The sequence below is a fragment of the Fukomys damarensis genome, unplaced genomic scaffold (genome assembly GCF_012274545.1).
Source record: "Fukomys damarensis isolate Sample0158 unplaced genomic scaffold, DMR_v1.0_HiC HiC_scaffold_24, whole genome shotgun sequence".
Classification (NCBI taxonomy): domain Eukaryota; kingdom Metazoa; phylum Chordata; class Mammalia; order Rodentia; family Bathyergidae; genus Fukomys; species Fukomys damarensis.
In genome coordinates this window covers 19,615,894-19,629,415 of record NW_022900936.1, presented here as the reverse complement: position 1 = coordinate 19,629,415, position 13,522 = coordinate 19,615,894, and positions in this window count along the sequence as shown.

The following is a 13,522-nucleotide window of genomic DNA, read 5'->3' as shown; positions in this document are numbered from 1 at the left end:
ATATCTATATCTATATAGATATAGATATAGATATATATTACCATCACATGATTTTTCATTTAATTTTGAAAATAATCCCCTGTGCTATTAATCTCATTCATTTTTAATTGTCATGGTTATGATTTGGGGAAGAATGTGCTATAATTTTAGACATGCCACATTTTCTGACATGACAACAATTGGGAAATATGAGTGAAGGAAAAATATTTTCTCAATTTCTTTTGCTAGTTTCCCACTCAAAATGGACATGAATTTGTATGGCCTTGAGTTTTTTTGTTTTGTTTTGTTTTGTTCTGTTTTGTTTTCATGCCACAACCTCTTGAGCCTGTTAGTGTTGCTTACTCTCTCACAGGTCTGACTGAGCATGAAAACATATCAAAGACTAAATCAACCTCTGTGTTCTTGGTAAATTGTGTGGAAAGCCCAAAAGTGCATAGCCATGCCTAGCACATCTTCTGCTTGATCACCACCACCAACTGTGCAGAGCCAGGATGCTTGCAAGAGAAGGACAACAGTGGCAAGATAGTAATGAGTCTGTCCTACGACCCAAGGGAGATAAAACAAATGCCCTCCTAAGCTTCCAATCATTGCCAAAGAAAGAGAAAAATAAAAACAAAACAGTAGTACCTGGTGATCAGTACATTGCAATCCCAAACCATTTAGTTCTTCATTGCTCCTCAGCAGCAAAGAACTGTGGCTTTTAATCCCTAACCAGGAAGATGTTTTCCAAAGACCAGGACTTTCTTTTATAAGGAAATAGGAGTTATCATCAAGTTTCAATATAAAAATGGGATTCAAGTGATGGATTTACATTTTAATTCTACGTTTATTAGGAAAATGTATCGTAAGTAGCTTTGTATGCTAGAACTGAGCCTGACACAGATGATGTAATGATGATCATACGGAAAGGAAGGTCTTAGCAACAAGAGCTTCCAGTGCAATGTTGTACACCAGAGACATTGTGAACTATCACGTCAAAATTATATGATAAAAGGGGCAATAACAGAAAAGGTATATGAGATATTAAAGACATGCTACATTTTGATAAAAATTCCAAGATACACAAGTTAATATATGGCAGTATTTTAAGCATATAAAAATAATAAATTTACAGAAAATACGTTGAGACACACACATATATATATCTTATCCACATACATACATATACATGTGTGTAAAATATCCTATTTTTTCTTAATAATTATATTACTGAGATTTATATTTTTTATTTTTTCAAATGTACATCAGAAAACACTAATTTATAAATGTACAATGATGCAAAACCTCACCAAATCCTGTATTTTATTGTCTGATTCAAACGAAGGATTTGGTAGTACTAGAAAAATAAGAAGAAACATCACTGCATAAAGAATACAAATATAGCTGTGTTTCTCTGGAAAAATTAAACTTATACAAACAAAGATGTAATTTATTCAGGCAAATGTTAAATATTATTGAATGATTACATTTTATATATAAGATGCATTTTTATATATTTATTGGCTATAAATTGTAGCTCATAGTTGATTAAAGTAATTATGCAAAGTAGAAAGTAAAATCTAAATTCTCATTAATGTTCAATAAATATAACTTTTCTCTGTCATGAGAGTAAGAAGGTATTAGAAAATTTTGTCATTATCAGAAAATGTAAAAGAAATGTTACCATAATAGAGAATTGGTAAATTTGTTATTAGCTTGAGTCTAAGGGTCAGAGTATAGGTAACACATTCCAGGATAAAAATCATGAATATTTTATTAGAAAGAATAAATGGCCACAAACTCATCCATCCTCTTCTTGCCTAAACATTTGCAGTCAAATTTCCCTGCTGTTCTCAAGAAACAGAATGAATGTTTCTGCTGTGGAAAATCAGAGATGTTCTTGTACTGCCAAAAAATATGCGGTAGGAATGTACTGGGCAAATTCTGATTCTAATTCTGCAGAAGAATGGAAGTCTCTATTCATTTTCTTGGCACATTATTCTGAGGTTACTATGTAAAACATGTCTGTTCATTCTACTAAAGGATGACAGACCATGTAATCCAAAGCAATAAACCCTAATTTGTACCATAGCTATCATCTGACCTTGGACTACGAGCAGCAAGCACCAGATATATGATACAGTCTTAGAGCACCCACCCATGGTAGACTCAGGAGATGACTGGGGCTTTCATAATTGGCTCCAGCAAAACCTGTAGGAGAACTGTTCAGGGAAGCCCAGTCGAGGTCACTAACATAGAAGATTATAGAAAATAATATACAGAGAATAAATTGGTTGTTTCAAGCCAAGATAGTGTGTTATACTAGAAAGGAAAATAAGGACAAATCTTTAAGATAACTACTTTGTGAAATAAAATTAAATCTGTCCAGGAGCCCCCCGATATGGTATCATTGACTAATAGCTAATAATAAAAATAGTTAGATTTATAGGTGAGCAACATACTAAATGCTTTACATTTATCATTTCCAATAATACTTATAGTCATAAACTTAGTACTTTATCTATACTTTATAGGTACTGAAAATTTAAGAAAGATTTAAAATGTCTAAAGTTCAACAATTATTAAGATATACAAAAGAATTCAAACTCAGGTCTAACTTTAAAGCAATTGCTTAGCTATTATACAATATTTCATCTTGTTCCTCTTCATTGTCTCATAATTTCCAAATATATTGCTTATGACAAGGAATAAAAATATTGAAACAGAATAACATATCACTTTAAGACAAATAGTATTAAATCAGGTAATTCTTTGGACTTTTTTCCTCTCTCTCTCTGCTCAGTGATTCAGAATAGCTTCCCTAATAAAAATTTCCATAGATATTCCTAAGTTATTTTATATCACCAACTAAGTATATCATTAGGAGCAACTGTCCAGATTCAATTGGTCAGAAAATAGAATGTCAGTAAGTGGTACATTTTCAGAAGTGCTACGTATAAGAAATGAGTGAATAAAACTTGATAATCATTAAGAAAGTCTTATAAAATAAATAAAAATTATAAAAGTGTGCATAAAGAGAAAAGCAAACAGAAATAAAAATATAAATCAATAATCTAATGCATTGTTAGTACAGAAATAATCCAATGTGAATCATAATATACTGACTTTTAGATAGATAAAATATCTGTGAGATATAATCAAATATATGATGAACAGTTAAATTTTAAACATTAGAGTAAAAGACACATTGTCATTAATATCCCTCAGGACATTCTTCAAACAACACATATGTCATTTATCGTGCAACCTTTGGAAGCATCTGCGGAAGTCATTTTTCATGAGAATCTTTATGAGATAACTAAAAATAAGAATTCCATTTGAGCCAACTATACAGTATCTTTACTCAGTACCATCCCATAGAGTTAAAGACATATTATTACAGTGATATGCATATACTTGTGTTTGAAACAATATGGTTCATAATAGCTGAATTTGGAAGAGGTCTATGTGCTGATCAATGGATGAATGGAAAAGAAAATGTGTCATCTAAATAAATCTAAACAAATAGTGTATTACTTGTTCATCAAAGAAAAAATTCATTATTAGGAAAATGGATGTGCCTTGACAGTTTAATGCTAAGTGCAGTAAATCAGATGAGATTTAAATATTGCATAACATCCCTTAGAAGCACAACCTAAAATATAAATAAAGAGCAAAATGAAAGATAAATGGTAGGAAATAGGAGGTTGACTTTGTGTCTATGGGAAAGGGATTTCAGGATTGGAGGAAACAGGAGAGATAGAAGAGGAGGAGAAATAAGAAGCAACAAGATTCAATATGTGTGCATATCAATTTCTCTCAATGAATTTATTTACCAGTTATCACAAACATATACTAATACAAATACAGTGAACTTTGCTGCCAAATATCATGCAACGGAAAGGCAGCATAAAAACTACCTTTTGTGTTTTTATGCACCTGACTCACCAGACCTGGCACTGTACCACTTTTGGCTCTTCCCATGAAAGGTAAATGCTTTTGACTGACTCAGGACAAAAGCACAGTACAACTAACCCTTACAAAAGACGATTTCAGGACCTGCATTGTAAAGTGGCAAGAATGCTGGAATAAGTGTATTACAAGGAAGTGGAAATATTTTGAGAGTGAATAGTGACAAAGCAAATTTTGCTGCAACCATTTTTTTTTTAAATTTAAACATTCACCATATAGTTAGGTCACAAATGACACGTTGAATAATGCCTTTAACACAACATAGCCACTTTTATTCCTGAATGATTATATTGAATAATATTTTCCCAGTAGGTATACTGAGAAAAACAGAATTTGCTTCTCAGGAATAGTATTTGGGTTGTTTAAATAACTTTTCAAATTCTTTTTCATACATGCTTGCATTACAACATATTCACGTGGAGTTGGTACATGAACATAGCACTTCTTCATTCCTTTTTTATCCCCTTCGCTCCTCTCCTCTTTTCTCTCCTCTCCCTCCCCCATGCTCCATCTCTTGATCTTCCCTTTTGAGAAATATATATTGCCCTACTTCTTATTCAATAAAACCTTGGACCTTGTGTAATGTATTCTGCAAATGTTCTGCAAGACACCAAAAGATTTCTAATATAGTTTAACTTGATAAATGTGCAATCTCTGAAAATACGAGTAGTACCTGATACAGAATGTCACATGACCACAAATGAGCTGATGGCTCTTCTCTTTCTCCTCTCTCCTCCTCTCCTTTCTCTCTTTCTGTCTGGAAGATTGTCTCCCATCCACAAGCCCTTATGGCGGAGATGGAATCCACAGAGAAGTAGGAGGAAAAGGGAGAGAAACCCCTCACTTCAAGTGAGATTAGGAAGCTGTGTAAAATGTGAGAAACAGTGCCAAATTTTGTAGAAAAGCTGAATAAGACTATAGCAAGTACGAGCAGTTAATCTGTGTAATGACAATGTGATGTCACATTTCTGTGAAATCCTAAAAAGGAGGCAAAAGCAAGTGTCATTTGATAGATTCCTTGTTAAAGCTCCATGACAAGAAAAATATCCCGTAAAGCCAAGTGATAGTAGTGTTTCTGTTGGTGATAGTGAAAGTCATTCTGCACAATAACCCTCCTCTCTCTTGTATCCCTCACCCCAGCCATGAAGGTTTTCAAATGTAAGTATAATTTAATTCATTTTTCTTTATATTTTCTTGACTACTATATTTATATCACAGTTTTGAATCATTTTTATATGTGTATTTTTGGGTTGTGGAGCAAATACTCTCAATTACTATTCTTTCTTATGGGAAATTCTCTTTGCAATAAATGTACTTTGGATCACATTTTTCTGGAATTAATTATGCTCACAAACCAAGGTTTTTACTGTATCTGGCTTTCATTTTGCTCTTTGATTATAATTTCGGTTTCTTCTGTAAGAAAAACCAAACAATATTTAAAGCATGTGTCTGATTAATTTTACTTAACCTTTTTGCTCTCAAGGTTAGTCCATTTTCCTAAAAATGAATCATGTTTATTATTCCTTATGGCAAAGTCATGCTCTTTTATGCATAAATACCACATTTTGTTTATCCAGTCATCTGTTGTAAACATGTAGGCTGCATCCAGGATATACTTATCAGGAAATGTGCTGCTATCTACATGGATATACATGTATCACTGTAATATAATGTTTTTAAATCTTTGAGAAAGACATTTACAATGAGACTGTCTAGATCAAATGGAATTTCTAATTTTAGTTTTGGAGGAATCACCATACTGATTTCCACAGTGGTTGTACTAGTTTATATTCCTAGCAAGAATGTAGAACTCTTCCTTTTTCCCTACAGCACTTGTTATTATTTGATTTCTTAAAAGTGGCCATTCTTTCTAAGGTAAGACGGAGTCCCAGGTGTTGTTTTAATTTGCATATCTTGAATAGTCTTTTACTAAAATTAAATGATCAATTTATTGAATATACAATCAAAGATTTACCAAGAATATTTTGTGATCTAGAAACTCACAACATTAGGAAATTGTGTTTTACACTTACCTTTGTATTAATCCTTTCTACATGAATGAAAATATCACATATCTATGAATGAACTCTATCTTCATGTGACTCTCTATATCTATATATACAAACATATATAATATTTGCACCTATATATGTAGTCATATATAATTATGTACACAATTGTATTTTCTATATGCAATTTATAAGCAAATGTTAAATATTTGTAAACAACATAAAACTCATTCAATTACAGAAAACTGCATTTATGAAGTATACAAAACTATAGGGCAGAAAATAACAATGAAAGATGCACTATGTTCATTCAATGGACAACTCAATATTATTAAGATGCCAGTGCCAATGTAAAAGAATAACAAAAACTCTGAGATAAGGAATTGATTTATTTTGCTTTAGTACAAAGGACTGTGGCCTACGAACAAAAACTAAGGTTAACATGAGCTCTTCAAGGCCATGATTCCTCGAGACCATGAATTCTGGAAGGATGTAGTTCCTGCTATCAGGAGATTATACAAAACTTCCATAGTATAAGAAGAAATCTGATGAAATAATAAAGAAGCCTGACTACAAAACAAGGGATTCAATTTACGTAAGATTTTTTTTGTCGATACAGATAGGAAAACAGTCCTTGGGACACAGATACTATCTCATTTGCAGGCTTAAGCTTTAACAGAAGCCAGAAATCTGTGGAACATAATTTATACATTAAGGTTTTACCCAGTAGTCTCACAAAATGTTCTCCCTTTCACAGTGGCTAATAACACGTGGCTGTTGAAGGGACCAAAAATAACACTACAGGATTTAGGCTTCCTAATTTCTAATTCTTCAACTCTTTGATCCACAGACCACCACAGGGACAGAAGACAAACTCCTTGGCCTTAACATGTTACTAACTGAAATCTATTAGATTGTTTTTCCAAGGCAGTCAGGAACTTAAAAACCTGTTTTAAAATCCAGTAACTTCTCATTTGGACCTATAGAACATTTGCATCACAAATTTACATGAAAAATCACAGAAAGCAGAATTTCTCAAGCAACTGGAAAAAATAAAATATTGCAAGTGCAGGAGAACAAAACAAGAGAATGGCTAAAATTTTTTAAAGTTTCAATTGTTTGATTTTAATTGTGAATTTGACTAGATTGAGACTCCTGTAGGAGGAGATTGGATCATAGATACGTTATTAATCAATGAATGAACCCTGTGAAGTTTATAGCTGACTATATTGCAGTCATTCATAAACTAAATACAGTATTCACAGATTCCATTTCTGTATGTTTTATTTTTATTATTCCCAAGAGAAAGCCTGAGAAAGGAAAATTTATCAGGGCTTTATTTTTCCAAAATATTAAAAGGTGAAAAACAATGTGACATCTAGCAAATGGGTTATTTATAACAAAACAATTTAAGAATAAACACTGATTTTACTTGTTATTAAAGCACCAGAACTGCAAAATTTATAAATGATACACTGGAATGTGTTTTGAAGGTGCAAAATGTATTTAGGTCAATGTATCATAGAAAATCCATGGTTTCTTGCATAATGAAATACTGGAGAGCAGAATGCTAGGTAATTCTGAATGCTACCCTGAGGTTTTATTTCACTGTCAGGCCACAGCAGTATAATAACTTTATTCATTATTGTGCTTATTTTTTTCTGCTATCAAGAAATACTGCATTTAATTCTAGGTCACTGACCCCTTTTATTGTACCTTTTATTTTTATTTCCATAGAAGAAAAGAATAGGAAACATTAACTTGCAATTTTATCTAAAGTGTTCTTATGTGTATGCTGCATATTTTAAAGTGGAATATTGTAATCTCTAAAAATGTAACAACTAATTGTACATACAAAACTAAGCAATTCAAACTTTTTCGTAAATAAAAAATAAAATTTCTTTTTCATGCCCTTCTACAGACCAGTTTAATCAGAAAAATAGCCTAAACATTCCCTCTATTAAATAAACATGGACTTCTGTAACAGCATGAACTACAGCACAAGCATAGAGACTTTAAATCTTCCAAAAACAGAGCTAGTTACAAAATGAAATGATGAATAAGTAAATAATTAATTTTTATTCCTGTTTCACATTCATAGAAATGCTTTGTTCGAAGAAAATGTTTAAAAACTATTAACAAAGTTTGAACTGGAAATGATATATTTTTGAGGAAGGAAAATGATTTTGGGAAAAGGTATTCTTGCATACGCTAATTTTACTTTTAAGACGAGATGATTATGGCAATTGTATTTAGAAAAAAATATATTTTGTTTTTAAATTTCTCTGATAAAAATTTAGTCTAGGGCTGGGGATTTAGCTTAGTGGTTCCACTGACTGCTTCACAAGTGCAAGGTGCCGATTCGATTCCCAGTAGCAAAAAACAAAACAAAAAACAAGAATTTAGTCTATATAATTTCCATAACCAAACTGAATCATTATTTTATTTTAAATAAATCTAGGAATAACATAATGTTACATAACATGGATATTTCATGCAAATATATATGATATTTTGGATTCTATACACTTTAAAATACAATTTCTATAAAGAACTTATACATATACAATTATCTACTCATCCAAATGTGTTAAAAATATGTGCACAAATTTTTATCTCAGAATTTTAAATCAACCTCTCTTGTACATTACATGTACATTGCTTCCATGCACAACTGTATTTTGCAACATTTTTATATGATTATATGATTTCTGATTGTCCTTTGGTCATTTTTTTCAGTTTATCTTCTAGTATATTATCATTTTGGGTTAAGTTTCCTTTGGTACAAACTAAAATGTCTATAAACAGAACAAATTATTGTCAGTAAAAAACATGTAAATAAAATAGAAAAGGATGAGATAAAGTCAAAATTCAACTTGAGAAGAAATTTTAAAAAGACATTGGGAAATGTGATTTTGTTTTGTTTTTTTATTTGAACTAGAGTGTGACATTTATGTCTGAAGGGCGTTTGTAGAAACATGTCTTAGAACTCATACAGTTTTTGTTGTACAATTTAAAGCCATGACAAAACACATGGTACACTAACAGTACAAATTTCTACTAAGCATATGTTAACCTACAAAATGAGCCCATTAACCACTGATTCACAGAAATTAAAAGTGATAAAAATCTTTAAAAGTTATTTCATTTTACACCAGGGTATATAACTAAAAATACAATGCACATTAATGTTTCTTAGTTAAATAAAAGATTATTCATAGCAAACGTGTTTCATTTTTCATGTGGCTTTTTCAAAAGGATAGAGACTTTAGATCATTACAAATTAGGATGCCAGAGATTGAAAGAAAGTTCAAGTATGCTCAAAGGGGCATAAATCACCATGAGTAGCTCTTGTAAAAACATGTTCAGAACTAGTGTAATTTCACAGAGCTTTACAGAGTACATTTTGGAAGGGCGGGCTTGGAGCCACAGTGCTGCAGATACTTCCTTAGAATGTTGCTACATTTCTTCATGGGATAAATGTCCTTTCCCTGCCATTTATATAATAGTATTCTTATAGAATTTTTTGCATGTGAAAATAATCTTAGTAAAACATATGGAAAATAACCCCAAACATGGTAAGAATTCTCTGCTTACCCATTGTTATTTTACTTTTTTTACTAGTAGTGTAATAGTAATAGTACTAGTCATTGTTATAGTACCAACAGTCCTATCAGTAGTTAGTGCTCAACAATATCTATGTTCAAGTTCATTCTATTTTTTAACCCTTTCATCTTAAATAATATTTTCATCTTCAATCTAATACTCTAAAGAATACTAATGTATTTCATAGTCTTTTTTTTGGAAGTAAAGTAAGAAAAAGTTTATTTTTTTGACAAGGCTGATTGCACTTAAAAACCAGTGCTGGAGATCGACCATGTACTGGACTACAGCTTCCCCTTTTACAGTGTTTTACATCCATGATCTCTTTCCGGTGGTTACATTTCATTCTCAATTCACACTGCCGATATATAAATCATGGTCACAAAATAGTTAATTTTAACCCAGATGCAGCAATTTGTTGTTCTCAGTTTACCTTAAGATTCCTAGAGGAATTTATTTTAGTCCAGGGGAAGCGGGTGTTCCCAGTCAGCAAAGCAAAGTTAACAATGGTTCTTTTCATCTTGACCTTTAACATCACGTGATTTACAAAACTCTGTAGCTTGGGGATCTAGATGTGCTGTTTTCTCAGGGTGAGGCCAGATGTCCCATTCTACTGTTAATAGCTCTGGTGTCTGTTAATTTGGAAGTAAATAAAGCAAAGTGCTGTCATAGTTTCTTAATTTGGATTGATTGATAGTTTCCCTACTCATGACAAAACAAAATTATCACAAATCATCTAACTGATAGCCCATGCCGGAAATCTTTATTTTGTCATCTGATTTCTATTATGTATTTTTTTTCCAAAGGCCTACAATAAATGGAATAACATTTGCCACAGAAAAAAAGTGAATATTAGAAATTTTCTTCCATCTTTAGAAAATATTAAATATATTACAGATATCACAAAACATATGACTCAAAAATAGAATATAACCACAATCACATGTTGTCTATTATAATTAAGATATCAAGACTGAAAAAAGAAGCTTAGTCTTATGACTATTGTGTTAGTACTGAATTTGTGGTCTGATAAATATAAGAAATTATGAACATTGCAAATCAGTTTTTAAAATCTATATATGAATTACTGCTATTTTATCTGTAAGTTTATGTGTTAATTTATATGCAATTTATTTACTCATATTTTTATGCTGCTGTAATTCTGATTACTGCCTTATTTTTATCAAACATCACATCTTGCATTGTTTTTAGTGTTTATATGCACAATTTTCACATGAATATTTAAAACCTACAGTGCCATAAAAGTTATAGTATCCAAATACTGTGTTATATTTATAAACAAGACAACATTTTATTTTTATTGATTTTCTTCATTGTCTGGTCCCCACAATCTACATATTGTTTTTGGAATTTTAGGTCAATATCGTTAGTGAGAAAATTTTATTATATTATATTATCATCAATTACATTATTATCAATGTTTATTTATAGAAAAAACAATTTAATTTTTTGCCTTACACCTCAAACACTTTTATTTTTTTAATAGATAAACAAATTTATTTTTTGTTCATTTAGTTTTTCTGTTTTTTTAAGCTGTGCAATGATTAGTCACAATCTAACTTTTTACGATACCGTTTACATTTGATTTGGTTATAAATATGTCATTGAACATCTACTTTTAAAATCAAAATTGGTTCCTCAACACTTTAGATTGCAATATGGCCTTTATAAAAAGATTCATTGCATTAGCATAATTGCTTTTAAGTAAACATCATTAATTTTATTTTTTAAAAAACACTTCCCTCTTCCCCTCCTTATTAACAAAGATTTGCTTCCTTTTTATCCTCTTTTTTTCCTTTTCCCCTCTTTCCTTTCTCCCTCCCCACTCCCTAGTTCCTCTTTCCTTCTGAACAATTTTTTTCCTATTACACAATATCTATTACACAGTTTGTTCCTTCTTTGCACATTCAGCTTCTCACATCAGAAAGATGTTTATACAAGTTCATCTGATTTATTTCACTTAAAGGTATGGTCACAAAGTCCATCTACTTAACTAGAAATGTCTAAAGTTTATTTTTCTTTATGACTAAGTGTTACTCCATTGTATTAGAAAAAAGTCTTCTATCAATTCATCAGTTGATGGGCATTTGTGTTGTAATCATTGTTGAAACCTGTGTGAAGATGTTTCAGCCTATAAATACAGATTCAAACAAGTGGTTTCCCCTTTAGCATCTTCAGTCTCACACTTACACTAAATTATCAATATCTTACACTGAGCAGCTGCTGGATTCCCTAACTCTCCAAAATGTAGGTTTTCATAGTGGACTGTACAGCCACTAGTCCTATGGGCCAATAAAATAAATTCCCTTTCATTCTTTTATTACTTAGTGATAAACTGATGCATGTATACAATGCATAATTACCAAAAAGGGCATTTGGAATGTCCATGTTCTTTGAAGCTGTTAGTTCTTTTAACCCAGGTGGATGATAAAGAAATTTACTGGAAAATTTGAAGTTCTTAAAAATCAAGAAAGTTTGCTACTTCTACTTTCGTAATTTGAAAGCATTTTGGAAGAACTTGAATGCAGTGCATACTTGAATAGTGTTAATTTTTAAGAACATTATGATATCAAAAACATTTTTTCAGACACTTAGATATGTCCTTTTGCAAATTTTAACTTTAATGGTATATTTTATTTTTATAATATAGTGATGTTCATTGTTGGAGATTCATACTTTTATAATATATATCTTTTTTAATCATAGAATATATAGGCACTTTTTAGGTGTACAGTACAGTACATTCATCACTGGAATCTTGTACCTTTACATGATGTCTTTTGGTTCTTGTTTTTACCCCATATCCCTGCCCTCCTTTCACCCACTCCACCCTTCCAAATTTACAGAGACTGTTTCCATTATTTCATTTTCTCATATTTTGTCTTTTCCCTGCTTACCTTTCCCTACCTTTCCCACTTCCCCTACTCCTTTAGCCATTATCTTCCTATTTCAAATTATCAATTAAACAATTTGAACTTTATTTATATAAGTACCGCATGCTAACCAATTGCTCCACTGGAGCTCCTGAACCGTATTTACATTTTTAATTTTTCACCCCAGAGAAACTATTTGGTATTGACACGTCCGTCCTATTTATTTCACTTAAGAGTATGGCATCAATATTCATCCATTTTCCCATAAATGACTCTTTTCTCTCATTCTTTATGGCTGAGTATTACTCCATTTCATAGAAAAACCTCATTTTCTTTATCCAGTCTCCAGTTGATGGGCAATTGGGCTGTTTTCAACTTTTAGCTATTACAAACTGAGCCACCATAAACATGAGTGCACATGTATCACTGTGGTATGATTCTTTTAATTCTTTTGGAAAGATACCCAGCAGAGGGATAGCTCAACAACTGGGATCTCATCTTATTAAAAAGGCTTTGCACTGCAATAGAAACCACCAACGGAGCTAAGAGACAACCCACAATATGGTAAAAAATAAATATATGAAAAAATGTTCAACATCACTGGTCATTTGAGAGATACAGATGAAAACAGCACTGGGATTACATAATATATCTTGATTCTTATTTTCCACATATCCTACCCTCCCTTCAATTCTTCCCTATTTACAAAGTCTTTCTTTCCATTTTTTCCTTTTCTCATGTTAATTCCATTCCCTTTCCCTTTCCCCCCTCCCCTCCCACTTCCTCTTTGCACCATTTCTTCCTATTTCACATTATCTGTTATGCATTTTGATCATGTTTAACTCATTTTACATGTTCAACTTCTCATACCAGATAAATTATTTGGTAGTTACACATGTGTGTACTATTTATTTCATGTAAGATTATCACTTCAATGTACATTACTTTAGCTGTAAATACATCTAACTTCTCATACTTTGTGGCTGAATAGTACTCCACTATATATATAAAAAAATAACTTATTTCAAAACTGTTGCTACAATGAACATGGATGCACATATACTG